At 48.7% G+C, this 13,784-nt stretch overlaps 1 long non-coding RNA gene across 1 annotated transcript; it reads right to left on the bottom strand.

The window, feature by feature from the left end:
- Positions 1-1,651: 1,651 nt before the first annotated feature.
- Positions 1,652-6,485, bottom strand: LOC101052098 (uncharacterized). The gene is made up of 4 exons (XR_164568.2): positions 6,255-6,485; positions 4,181-4,259; positions 2,288-2,430; positions 1,652-1,784 (listed from the first exon to the last, which is right to left on the bottom strand). It is a non-coding gene; the product is annotated as an uncharacterized LOC101052098 (long non-coding RNA).
- Positions 6,486-13,784: the final 7,299 nt, after the last annotated feature.

Raw genomic sequence — 13,784 nt, 5'->3', positions numbered from 1 at the left:
TCTCTGTGCCTCAATTTCCTCCTCCGAGACAGTGTTGGGAGACAATAGAGTTACTGTGGAAATTGAATGAGTCAATACACGTAAATTACTCCGAACAATGGCAGGTGGTAAGTGCTCTAAAGCAAGCCTGTTATCACCACCATCATCATCATCATCATCATCGTCGTCATCATCATTATCATCATCATCATCATCGTCATCATTTTACTTGTTTGTCCATCTTGCCCACTGGACAGTGAAGTCCAGAGGGCTGTATTTTCTGAATCTGCTTCTCCCCAGTGCTCAGCCCTGAGCCTGGCTCAACAGGGGGACTGACTGCATGTTTGCATGAGGACAAAATCTTGGCAAGTGAAGTAAACAGACTTGCTCTAGGTCACCCAGGTCCACCCACCACGGGGCATGCTTCCCTCATTCTCTGGGCAGGGTGGGCACTGTGCTGCACACATGGGGAATATTCGCCATGATGGCATCAACAGAAAGGGCTCTTTGAGACACCTCGAAATCTGAGTGTGACTTAAAGGAAAAATATGCCCCAGGTGTTAGGGAAGGGGGAGGCAGGGCCTACCCTCCCATCTCATGCATTTGCAGCGCTGCAGAAAGGGAGCAGGGAGGAGGGTGGGGTCTGGCTGGGGGAAGGCCCACCTCACTGTGTCTGCTTTGTGTCTTCCTAGGGCTGGTGTGTTGCATTCAGGGTTGTGTGGAGGGAGAGTTTGCATTCCCAACATGAGTTTCATTCCCACCACCAGGGTGGCTGATAAGGACGTCCCCGGTCTGGGAGCTTCTGCAGTGACTTTATCTCTCTAGATAGGGCCAGGCTGGCCTGGGCTGGGGAGAGAAGGGGAGGGAACCTGGTGGTATCTGAGAAGCCTCAGAGCTCATACTTATGTGCACTGTGCTCACCTGGCTCTGAGGTCCCTGCCCCGGCTCCTGCTGCCGTGCCCTCCACGCCCCCACCCCATTCACCCTTGACCAGCTCCTGCCTGGGCCTGCCCAGCCACACTCTGCAGCCTCCCATGTCTTGGTCAATCTTTGAGCAACCTGAGGACAAGTCCTCTTCAGGGACCTGCAGAGAGCTGGGCACCCTGCACTTAACATCCAGCCTAAACTCATTTCCCCCCAGGCTCCCTGAAAACCTCCTCTCTCGACATTTTTGACCCCTTCCTTTTTCCCAAGCCTCATGTCCCTGCATCCACTTAATGAACACTATGTCCCAGGCTCTTTATTAAATCCCTCCAAGACTCCTCAGGGGCACTATCATAATTATTATAATTCCCATTTGACATAGAGGGATTTGTCACATAGGGTTGGTGACTTGCCCTAGGGCACCCAGCTGAAAGCAACAGAGCTGGGCTTTGAGCTTAGGCTGGAGGGCACAGTTGTGGGTCAGAGGACTGACTCCTGGTTCTGCCTGTGGAGTGGGGATGATGCATGGGTCAGGGAGCTTGCCTGTACCTGGGGAGAGCTGCAGAGGAAGAGGGGGGCTATTCCTGTTACCTTGGCACAGTGCACCAAGCCACCCTGAAAATTAATGGCTCGAAACAATGACATTTAGTTTGTTCTCAAGTCTGCATTTGGGCAGGGCTCAGAGAGGATGGTTCATCTCTGCTCCTCTGGATATTAGCTGGGATGCATTGAAGGCTGGAAACTGAAATCATTTGAAGAGTTCCTTTATTCATATGTCTAGCTGCTGAAGCTTGAGCTGTTGGCCAGAACATCTATAGTGGCCTCTGCATGTAGCTTGGGCTTCCTCACAATATGGTGTCTGAGTCCCAAGGGCAAGCATGCTGAGAGAAAGAGACAGAGACAGAAAGGTGACAGACAGACAGGTGGCAGCTGTACCTCCTTTTAGATTTAGCCTAGGAAGTTTTCATGTTACTTCTGTCATATTCTTTACACAGAGGCCATCTCAAAGGCATGCCTGGCTTCAAGGGGAAGAGCAATGAACTCCATCTCCTGGTGGGGAATGACAAGTTTCCTGGATGTAGAACTAGAACCACTCCTGAAATAATTTTGGGGAAATTTCAATCTGCCATAGAGACCTCCTCTCCTGGCCTCTCGTGGGTGGTTCCACTTCCCTGACCTGGCAGGACGCTTCTGGGAGCTCAACCAATGCTGCTCCTCTCACCCCAGCTTTGGAAGCATGGATGTCAGTACTGTGAGTACACAGTGAGTGGCTGTGCACTGAGTGCTGGCTGTGTGTCAGGCCTCCATACTCCTACGTCATGTGCAGTGTGGCTCCTATTTTGTCAGTGAGGAAACTGAGGCTGAGAGAGGTGAGGTGACTTACCAAGGCCATCAGGGGTCATCAGGGAGGCTGGAATTTGAAGCCAGGTCTGTGTGGCTCCGAAGGCTCTGCTCTTGCCCGTGCACAGCTATCCCCAGGCTCAAGATAGGGAAGACCTCATAGGGAGAGGGATTAAGGATAGTGACCTTGGGATCAGAACAACTTGGGCCTTCATTGAAGTGCATTAACTTTGAGTAGGTCATTTCATCGCTCTGAGCCTCAGTCTCCTCATGAGTCCAGTGGAACCACAGCCTCCACATTCCAGACGTAAGAAAACATAGTGAAATAAAATAATCTTTGCTACAAGCTTGGCACGGCTTCTGGCTCATCGTACCTCAGACTCAGGCCACCCAGCCCCTCCCTAGACAGGACCTGCTTGCCTGTAGGGAAGGAGCAGGTCTGTGGCTGACTGAGGACTGGGCCTGCTGCCACTTACCAAGGGGGAGCCCCTGGGTTCCTGTTGGCTATTTTTAGGACTGTGTGGGCAACCACAGAACCACATGTGGGGTTTACCACCACTTGGCCAAGCCCGGAAGAACCAGAGAACACTCCTGATGACAGAGGATGGGCATCTGAGGCGGGATGGGCCTCAGTTCCTTCCCAGCATCTCCAGGTTGACAAAGGCAGAGAGCCTCTCCAAGCCTCAGTTTCCTCATCTGTAAAGTGGAGATAATAGTAAAAACAATAGCCCACATTTTTGCAGGGCTCGCCATGTGCCGGATGCCGGTCAAGCCCTTATGGGCGTCACCTCATGTGATCTGTGATTCTCCCTGTGAGGGAGGCTGGAAGAGGCAGAGGTTGTTCAGCTAGAAGAGGGGGCAGCAGTGGGACTAGGCCTAGCTCCTGTAACCACTCTGCTCCCGTCTGTCCAAATAGACTAGAAGAAAGGTCACAAGGATTCATTAAGAATATGGATATAGATTTTTTTTTTTTTTTAACTGTAAGAGAATGTCAACCAAACAGGCCCAGGGACAGTCTAGGCCAGGTGCTTAGGACCATGCTTTGTGGAAGTATTGTTAAAAAAGAAAAATAAAAAGAGAAGCTTTGGAAGGTATTACTGAGGGGTGTACTAAAGACCAGAGGTGGCGGCAAGATTTTCCAGGGCAGATGTGGGGATGGTGGGGGCTGAGGCTCCGGGTGTACCAGCCCCTATCACCAACCTGGTCCACAGCAGTTCTCGGAGGAAACCCAGCCTCAGGCCCACCAACTTCCTCACTCACATGGATCCCTGACATGCTTATCTTTTGGATTCAGGAAACCATGTTCCTGCAAGAGCCACCAGCCATGGTTAGGACTTAGAAGTTCTGTAATTTCCCAAGACGAAAAGCTAGAAAAGGGCAACAGGCTATATGTCTGCCCACACAGATATTTGCCTGCGACCCTGTGCACTCACACCACACGGATCACACATGCACACAGGCAGACACAACTATCCACACACTCAGATCTCCAGGCACACACGTTCACACAGACACACACGTACACATTGCACTTAGCCATCTTCCTGTATTAAGATGCACCTAGAAGTATATACAGACTTACCCAAACATCAACACATACCCCATACACTTAAATGGATCAACATAAATACACAAACATGTATCTATGCAGAGTATAAACATGCACAAACACATATTTACATGTGTCCAGTCATCATGCGCTTCCATGGATAAACAGGTACATTTACTCAAGTCACTTATTGTGAAAGCTTGTATACACATTGCAGCTCACACAAACACATGCATGCACATACACACGCAGGTATATGTATGTGCTTTAACAGTCGGCACAGGTCCACAAGCATCTGCCGGTGTATAGCATACCACTACCCATCACAGCCATCCGCACCTGCACGTGCAAACTCATGTGCACACACCTGCATGCACACACCCTTACCTGCACACCTGCAGGCTCGCCTCTGCGGCACACGGTGTGTACAACCTGACTTTTCTGGCTCCTTTGTTGCTGAGCGATCCTGCAAAGGTGCAAAAACACAGACACCTAGTTCCACTTCACCTGAAAACCCCCAACCCCTGGGTGCGTGGGAGGGTGAACCAGACGCCCTCCCTGTGGGGGGCACAGTGGAAAGTATGACCCGAGTTGACTTTTACAATAAGAGCAAAGGTGAGGGGTTTTTCCACCCTGTTACCTCACTGTGTCGGGGGGTGACCAGGCCCACCCCTGCTAATCCACCTCTCGTGGCCCCTCCAATCACCCAGGGTGCTCAGGTTCAACACATCTCCTTAGTTTACTCAGAAGTTAATGAGCCAGAGCCTGGACCCACCTGTGTGTCAGGTCCTGGGCTGAGGCTTGGGCTGGGGGGGATGCCACGGATCTGGGCCCAGTCGATGGGGCTCGAAGGTGGGAGAAGGCCTGGTGGGTGGGGGTCCTCTAGGTCAAAGTCCTAAAAACGGATCCACTTAATGACCAACTTGGCAACTGATCAGGTTTTCAAATGACCAATTTGCCAAATATACCAAACTTAACAATTTACTATTCATTTTTCCCAAAGTATGTAGCTGTTGTATTGGATGGAGTGACAGTGGTTTTCATTTCATCTTCATAATTCATTTTAGGAATGTTCAGAAGGTCAGAAGCTAAGGGTCAGGGAGTGGTTTCATTTGGTGAAGGCACTTAACATTTGGAACTGGAGAGGGACTTTCTGGGTACATCCACCAGGAATGGGGCATTCTGGGAGCTCTGTAGCAAGACAGGCCTTCAGGGACACTGACTCCCCAGTGCCTTGTGGCCTGTGTCTGGGTTCTCCTCTGACTAGCTCTGTGCCCTGGGCCAGGCCCCTTCTCCTGTCTGGACCTCAGTCTTCTTGCTATAAAGAGCTCAGCTTTTGGGCCTTGCTAATGTTTAATAAGACCCTGGAGCTACCTGTGACCTGTCTCCCACGGTGGCCAGGGTCTGGGCCACGTGAGCCAGAGAAGGTGCTGATTCTGCTGAGGGCGGCCCAGCCCTGCTTGGACGTCAAGGCTGTTGTGTTGGTACCTCTGTCTGAACTGTGACATTTCTGGGTCCTGTCCCCAGCCCTGGCAGAGGAGCCTTGCATGCTCTGTGCGGGAACCATAAGCTGCAGAGGGAGGGACCCAACTAACTTTCCTTTCCTGGTAACACGCTCGCTAACCTCATTTCCTTTTTCTGAAGGGAAATGCCATTGACATCACACCACTGGATTTTCAGTGACGCCAGATGAGAACTCATGATCCCCTCGCAGGCAAGAAGGGTTCATGCGTGGGCTGGGCAGAGATCCGACCGGGGCAGATTTGGGGAACCCCTGATCTGAGGTTCCTGGTCCTTGCTTTAGAGATGGGGACCCCTAGGTCAGAGAAGGGTAGAGATGTGCCCTGGGTTCCACAGGCAGACAGCAGGGCTGGAACCAGATCCCAGGCCCCTGCCACAGCCCAGGGCTCTAGATGAACGGGCCTGACCTACCCTCTCAATCTATTTTTTTTTTTGAGACAGAGTTTCACTCTGTCACCCAGGCTGGAATGCAGTGGCGCAACCTCGGCTCACTGCAACCTCCACCTCCTGGGTTCAAGCGATTCTCCTGCCTCAACCTCCTGAGTAGCTGGGTCTACAGGTGCCCCCCACCTCACCAGCCTTATTGTTCTATTTTTAGTAGAGATGGGGTTTCGCCATGTTGGCCAGGCTGATCTCAAACTCCTGACATCAAGTGATCCATCTGCCTAAGCCTCCCAAAGTGCTGGGGTAATCCCTGTAATAGGTGTGAACCACCGCATGCAGCCTCAACCTATCTTAATAGTGGCACCAATATCCACCAAGTTGCCCAGGCCCCAAACGGGCCTCACTGCACTCCTCCCTCCCAGCACCCTCCTCCTGGCAGCAGCACTCATAGCTGTCTCCTGCAGTTCATCCCAGGCCACTCTCTAGCTTGGGCCTCCTTGTCTCTCTCCAGGACCCCAGCCCAGGGGCTACCTGGACACTGCTCAGGCCTCTCTACCTACATCCAGGCCTCCCCCTCTAGCTCATCCTCTGTTCAGCTGCCTGGGTGACCCGGCTAAAACACAGAGCCCACGTTGTCACTCCCCAGCTGCAACCGTTCCAGGGCTCCTCGGCTGGCCATCCCAGACCCTCCGTGGCACTCCCCTCCTCCCAGCTGCTGCCCCTGACATGCCCCTTTGCTCCCTCGGTGCAGAAGCTGCCTGCCCTCTTCAGAGTCTGCATCCTCTCTGCATTTGCCGCTCCTGTGCCGTTTCCTCGGGAACTCCTCCCTGCATAGACACAGTCCTATTTTTGCTCACTCCCGAGGAAAGCTTGCAAGGCCGATCTCCCCTCCCCCACCCCAGCCTTGGAGGGAACTGATCTCTGGCCTTCGTGTCTCTGTATGTCTCAGTCTTCCTCCCCACCTCCTTGACGGCAGCAAAGACATTTTTATTGTGGAAAATTTCAAACACACAACAAAAATAGAATAGTACAAAAACCGCTGTGTGTTCCTCACCCAGCTTCGACCCTCACCGACTTAGGGCCACTCTTGTTTCATTTCTATCGCCCCACTCCTCCCCACTGGATTACTCAGAGCAAATTTAAACATCAAATAATTTCATCCACAAATACTGCAAGGAGTGGGGCACGGCGGCTCATGCCTGTAAATCCCAGCAACTTGGGAGACTGAGAGGGGGCAGATTACTTGAGGCCAGGCGTTCAAGACCAGCTTGGGGAAAATGCGAGGCCCTATCTCAAAATGAATAAATAAATATTACAGTTTGTATTTTTAAAAGATAAAGACATAACCAGAAACGATTATCCTGCCTACATTTTTAATAATAATTTTTTGTTATCATTAAATATCCAGTGGTGTTAAAATTTCCTTAATAAACCAAGTGTGGTGGCTCACCCTTGTAATCCCAGAACTTTGGGAAGCTGAGGCAGGAGGATCTCTTGAGTCCTGGGGTTCAAGGCCAGCCTGGGCAACAGAGTAAGACCTCATCTCCAAATAAAAAAATTCCCCAATTGTCTAACAAAGATCTTTTATCGGTCTTTTAAAGTTGATTTGTTCAAACTCAGAATCTACACAAGATCCATACGTTGCATTTGATTGTTGTCTCTTAAATCTCTTTCGATCTATTCTCCTCCCTCTCCTTTTGTTTTTTAGTTTAGTGTTTTTTTTTTTTTTTTTTTTTAATCAAGGTCTCACTCACTCTGTCACCCAGGCTGCTGTGCAGTGGCATGATCTTGGCTCACTGTAGCCTCAGCCTCCTGGACTCAAGTGATCCTCCCACCTCAGCCTCCTGAGTAGCTGGGACCACAGTCATGCACTACCATGCCCAGCTAATTTTTTTGTAATTTTTGTAGAGACAGGGTTTCACCATGTTGCCCAGGCTGGTCTCAGATTCCTGAGCTCAGGTGGTCCTCCCACCTCAGTGTCCCAAAATGCTGGGATTATAGGTGTGAGCCACTGTGCCTGGCCTCTCCTAATTTATTCATTTATTTATCTTTGTCTTGAGACACGATCTTGCTCTGCTGTCCATGCTGGAACGCAACGGTGTGATCGCAGCTCACTGCAACCTCAGCCTCCCTGGCTCAAGTGATTTAGCCACCTCAGCCTCCCAAGTATTAATAGCTGGGCCTATGGGCATGTGCCACCATATCCGGCTAAGTTTTGTATTTTTGCTTGTAGAGATGGGGTTTTGCCATGTTACGCAGGCTGGTCTTGAACTCCTGGGCTCAAGTCTTCCTCCCACCTCGGCCTCCCAAAGTGCTGGGATTTCCTATTTTTAAAAAATGTGTATTTGGGGACTAAACCAAATGGTCTGTCCCATGTAGTTCTCCACATTCTGGCTGCGTTCCCCCATAGTGTTATTTAACACATTCTTCAGTTTCCTGCCTTTCCCGTAAATTGGTAGCTAGATCTAAACACTTGATTAGACTCAAAGTGTTAGCAAGAATGCTTCACAGGTGGCCTGTCTGCTTTCCTCAGGTGGCACATGATATTTATAATGTTTGGTTGACTCTCCTTTTGTGCTTTTAGAAGGCTTTAATGATCATTGCCTACCCCTATTATTTCATTAGAGAATTACAAAACAATAATGTTTTCATTTTCTCATTCTTTCTTCATTTATTAGCTGAAACACTTATACGGAGAGAAACTTCTCTCCTTGACACTTTGGTTCCTCTGAGGTACGGTTGGTTTAGGAAGGACAGGACTCATGTGGGCTGATTTCTCTTTTATTTATCAGTTTTCAGAATAATGCGTTGATTCCCTCACAGTCTCTAGAGGCGATCAGCAAAGCTTTTTTGTTTGCTGGTTATGTTTTTGTTTTTTAAAATTATTGTCTCATATTTTTAAATGGATTTGAACAATTTCAATTTATTACAGTTATTAACCTTGTTATCACTCACATTGTTCCACGCTTGGCCCATAAAGATCTCTTTGTCGTCCAAGTGCTTTCGGCCTGATCCTAGCAGTGTTTGATATTGTCCTGACTTTCTGGTGTAACGAGATGTCGAGGTTTGTCTTGTATATTTTCTGCCCAGACCTGGAATCAGGTGTTTCTTCAAAAAGCCCTGGTTCTTTTTTATAAGAAGTAGCATTTAGAAACCACAAATCTGGGTGTGAGATGTGAGGTGTGTGCTGAGTTGGTCTTTGCTTTTAGACCTTTTCAAGGTGCAGAGCTAGGACTTTTTTTTCTTAAGAAGATATACGTCAACAGTTCATATTGATACTTTGAGAAAAGCCTTCAGCTATAGGGCCTTTACATCAGTTTTTTGACTCTGTATCTGAATCTCTTCTGTCTAATGCTGAACATCTTGCTTCCTGACAACATCAACATTATTGCTGATTCATTTCTCCTTCCTTTCGATAAATACATGTTATGCAAATTCCAGAATAATACTACCCATAGTGGTATTAATAATGTGATTGCTGAAACTTTACACTTTGTCTGTGATTCTTTTGTCCTGAGACTGTATAGCCTACTAGTCATGCTACAGTCAAGTTACTGGGTTTCTAAATCACTTAAAATAATTCAGCTTTGGTTAGACACCAGCTCCATACACGGATTTATTGATTTCATTTTGCTTTTGATTTGGGGGTATTGCTTTGTACTTTTATTTAGATTTAATTTTGTTTTATTTTTATGTAAAGAATTTACCTAATTCTAAAGTGAATCTATAAACTATGATATATTCAGAGAAGTCTGGCTTCTACCTCCATTCCCTATACCACACTTCCTCCCTGCTCCAACAGACAACAATTTTTACATTTTATTATCTTTTAACTGGTATTTAATTTAAAAAATATGGATGCATTTGTGTTTCCCTCCCCTTTCTTGGATATAATGATAATGTGCTATATACATTTCGGTCCACTCTGCCTTCCAGTTAGCATCGTACCCCGGAGGTCACACCGCCAGCCGAGACCTTTGTCATTCCTTTTCTAGCTACAGAGTCGTCTATTGTGTGGTCAAGCAACCCCTTCTGATAGACACTTGAGTGGTTTCTAGGTTTTTTACTATTACAAATGATGCTGCCGTGAATAGCTTTATGAATCCATCTTTCCTTATTTTTGCCGAGGGGGTATTGCCAGGGTAAAGGGCAAATTCAAATGGAATTTTGCTCCAGAAGCTCCCCTCCAGGTAGGGGCTGCTCCATTTTGTTTTCCTACTAGGCAATGTAGGAAAGGGCCTGCTTTTCCACAGTCCTGCCCACAGAGCATATTCTCAAACTTTTGAGTTTTTGCCAATCTGATAGATGAGAAATGATAGCTTGGCTTGGCTTTAATTGGCATTTCTTTGATTATGAAGCAAGTTAAATATTTTTCCACGTGTTTACATTCTGATTCACGTTTGGGTCCCTAGTGCCCAGCCCAGGGCCTGGTACAGGTGAGGCCCTGAAGAGAGATTTCTAGAATGAAGGAAAGAAGGAGCAGATGAATGGGTAAGTGAGGAAGTGAACTCTTGAAGAGGGTTGCTGACTTGCTTAAGGTTGTGTCCAGTTATCACCAGAGTTGGGACTAGAATTAATCTCTTCTTTTTCTCTGTGTCTAATTCATTTTTTCCTGACTACAAAATGACTATTAAATAGAAAGTTTGGAAATCACAGGGAAGAATAAACCTATGAAAAATTTTAACCTTTCTACCCTAAGTAAGTCATTTTCTAGCATTTTTAGATATTTCCTCCCAGATGTTATGCATTTTTTCAGTTATGATCACACTACATACATGTGTTTGCATTCTGTCCTTTTTCACATAACACTTTTCCATGTTAATAACAATTGTTCGCAAATATAATTTTCATGGCTGTACACTTTTTCACTCTCTGAATATCTGTTCATGTATTTACCCTTGCTGTTACTGCTAGACTTCTAGATTGTTTCCAGGGTTTTGCTATTATAAATAAATTCTGCCATGTTCTTCTTTGTTCACATTCTGGATGTTTGTCTCTCAGGATTAATTCCTGGAAGTGGAGCTCCTGGAATCCCAGCATCGAGCTCCAAGTTTGGGATTTTTCTTGGCCATGCTCAGAGGGTATTATTTGTTAAGCTCTGCCCCTGTGACTTCACAGAGCCCCAGGCCTGGCCTGCTTCTCCGCATCTGTGATGTTCAGTAAAGACTCACTTGCATCACGCTGAATCATCGATGGGTAGAGTGGGGAGTGCCAGAGCCTGCTGAGGGTGAGGAGTCAGAATCTCCTACCTTCTGTCCCCTTCCTCATTCCTGGGACTAAGGACAGATAACCTGGAATCAACAAGGGGAAACTACACACAGACGAAGTCAAACCTAGTGGAAGGTGCAGGGCAGGCAGGAATGCTGAGCAGACACAGTCTGTGCTTTGTAAGCATTCATGGTGCAGTGGAGCAGATGCTGGAGTCAGAACTTCCCATCCTGCAAAGGGTTCCATGATGGACCTAGACATTGTGCCATCCACAGATGGAACGATCTGGGAAAGCTGCCTGGAGGAGGCAGCAACTAAGTTCAGTAGAAGGAAAATAGGTCTTAATGTGACAGATGAGGCAGGCAGGGGTCAGTCAAGAGGGGTCCTCTATGACGGACTAAGGATCCTGAATCTTACCAACAATGAAACAGGGGGTTGACAGAGTCAGGTCTGCATTAAGGACAATCCTTCTGGCAGCTGTTTGGGAGGCACAATTGCAGATGCGAACTGGAACTTAGAAAGAGGCCACCACCAGTCTAGAGACCATGACGCCTGAATCAGAGTGGTGGCCATAGAGACAGAAAAGAAGGATGAAGACAAGAAACATCAGGGATGTGTGGAGACTCAAAACAGAAAAAGTTATGTCAATTTCTGGCCTTCTTGCACTGGATGGACCTGGGTTCCAGTCCCAGCTCTATGTGACCTGGGGCAGGGCACTTGCCTATATCTGGGTCTGTTTCTACTTTTGTCAGCTCCAAGAGTTCCTATGTTTTGAAAACTCTGTGATCCTCAGGCTATAAAGGGACTGAGGTCCTTGGAGGAAAGAGGAGGGGGAATAACCGGAGGCTGAGCAGAGGGAACAGCCGGGGCTGGGGTCTGGGCTCTCTGTCTCCCCACCCCATCAATCCTGCAGCATTAATGCCAGTGGGGTGGCCTGGGTCCAAGCCAGAGGCCAGCTTTTAGGAGGAAGGAACTGTCTCTGGCCCAAGAAACAGAGAAGAAAAAATGCAGCGCTTCCAAAAATCCACCAAGTCATCAGCTCTGGCAGAGCAGCCAGCGGTTTTGAATCGGCCCTAGTGTGAGCCAGTATGGGGCAGAGCAGGCCCATTTCCCCCTCTCTGCACATCAGAGACTGCAAGGTGATGAAGAGCACGAGGATGCCTTTGGCTGCAAGTAAGAGTAGACCCTGCCGCCAACGGGCTAAATAAAGCAAAGAGGCATATCCTGTTATACCACTGCAGGTCCAGAGCGGCTCCTGATGTCGTCAAGAATACAGGCTTTTCCCTGCTCTCTGGTCCTTGCCTCATGCCCCTTCCAGCTAATGAGGAGGGCTGTCATCCTTCCCAGAGCTGAGGGCGGCTGCCAGTGGCAATGGGGAATCCATGCTTGCATGGGCATGTCCAGTGGGAGAGAGCAGGAGGGACGTCTCTTCCAACGCGAACCATAGGATTTTTCTCAGGTCTGAATGGGATGACTTGGGTCATGTTTCCAATCAATGGCAGTCTCTCCAGGAATGGCATATCCTGGTTGATTTAGGTTAATTGGGCTCTAGTGCTAAACCTGGAAACAGATAGAATAGCCAACAGAATTGGGGTTCTGTGAGGAAGGAAGAGAAGACCAGATGCTGGGTCAGTAGCCCGTGTGTCCACACGATGATGAGCGTTAGTTGCCCCTCTGCTCATGTGACCTGCACAGCCTGGGTTAGGAGAACAGACATCATTTCCAGATCCCCAGTGAGGACTCAGGCACAGAAATGGAGTGGTTTGCTTGCTTCATTCAGTGAGTAAGTCGCAGAGCCTGAGTTAAGTGAAATAAACACCAACCAAGCAGATCTCAAGCTGCCAGCATAAGCCTCTGACCCTGTTACTCCCAGTAGGGAGCTGCTACCTCCTCTGAGCTGCTGCAGCCCCTGCCCACTACGCTCCAAGGCTGGGGGCGTGGGTTTGAATTCTGGCTTCGAGCCTCTGTGTTCTTCTCTATGACATGGGACCATGAGCCTCACTGTCAGTGCCTCATGGCGTCATTGTTGGGGGATTAAGTGAAAAGAGATGAGGCTTTGCTAACTGTGAAGTGCTTCAGAACCACCAGGCTTCCCTACTCCTAGTGGAACAGGGATCATTCCATGGGCCTTGTTCATACTGAGCGCTGGCCGACCAGAGGAAACAGGTAGCCAGAGGGACCGAAAAGACACGGAATCCTTCAACTGCAAAGAGCTGATGAGGAGACATGTCCAGAGAGTGGCGGGTGACCTGCCCAAGGTCACACAGGATTAGAAGCCAGCCTCCTGGTCCCCAGCCCATTACTTTTTAAAAGCACCAGGGTTCCAGGGTCGAGTGAGGACCATCCCTTGGCCTGGGTTGGGAGGTGCAGCTGTGACACATTCTGTGACTGCCGGCACGTCCCCATGTTTCTTGGGGGCCATTCTTCAGGGGTTCACTGAGGCGAGGCCACACTTCCCCTCCGGCGGCTTCCTGTTTTGGCCAAACAATGACTCTTGCGGGGACCTGGTGCCAGCTGGCTGCAGCTGTTGCCAAGGCCTTGATTCCTTGCATTCAGAGAGGCGAGAGGTCCTGGCCTTCAGGGTTGTGATCCTGGCTCCCTGGGTTGTGCTTCTGGCCTCCCCAGGCCACAACCCCACACTCAGATGTGGCCTTTGGGCCCTACTGGATTTAGTCATTCCTTCGAGTACTGTTCACACACACAAGCACCTTCTGCATGCCAGGCTGTGTCAGGGCACCCAGAACGCAGAGATACACGAGAAGAGAGTTGAGTGATTCTACAAACTTTTATCCTGCATTCCCAAGGAGCAGGGCATTGTACTAGATTCAGAAGATACAGAAATGAATGAGATACACCCTCTAAACTCACCGGCTGACTC

Source organism: Saimiri boliviensis, chromosome 6, assembly GCF_048565385.1.
Source record: "Saimiri boliviensis isolate mSaiBol1 chromosome 6, mSaiBol1.pri, whole genome shotgun sequence".
Taxonomy (NCBI): Eukaryota; Metazoa; Chordata; class Mammalia; order Primates; family Cebidae; genus Saimiri; species Saimiri boliviensis.
Note: the sequence above shows the minus strand (reverse complement) of the source record. Positions and strands in the feature narration are given on the sequence as shown.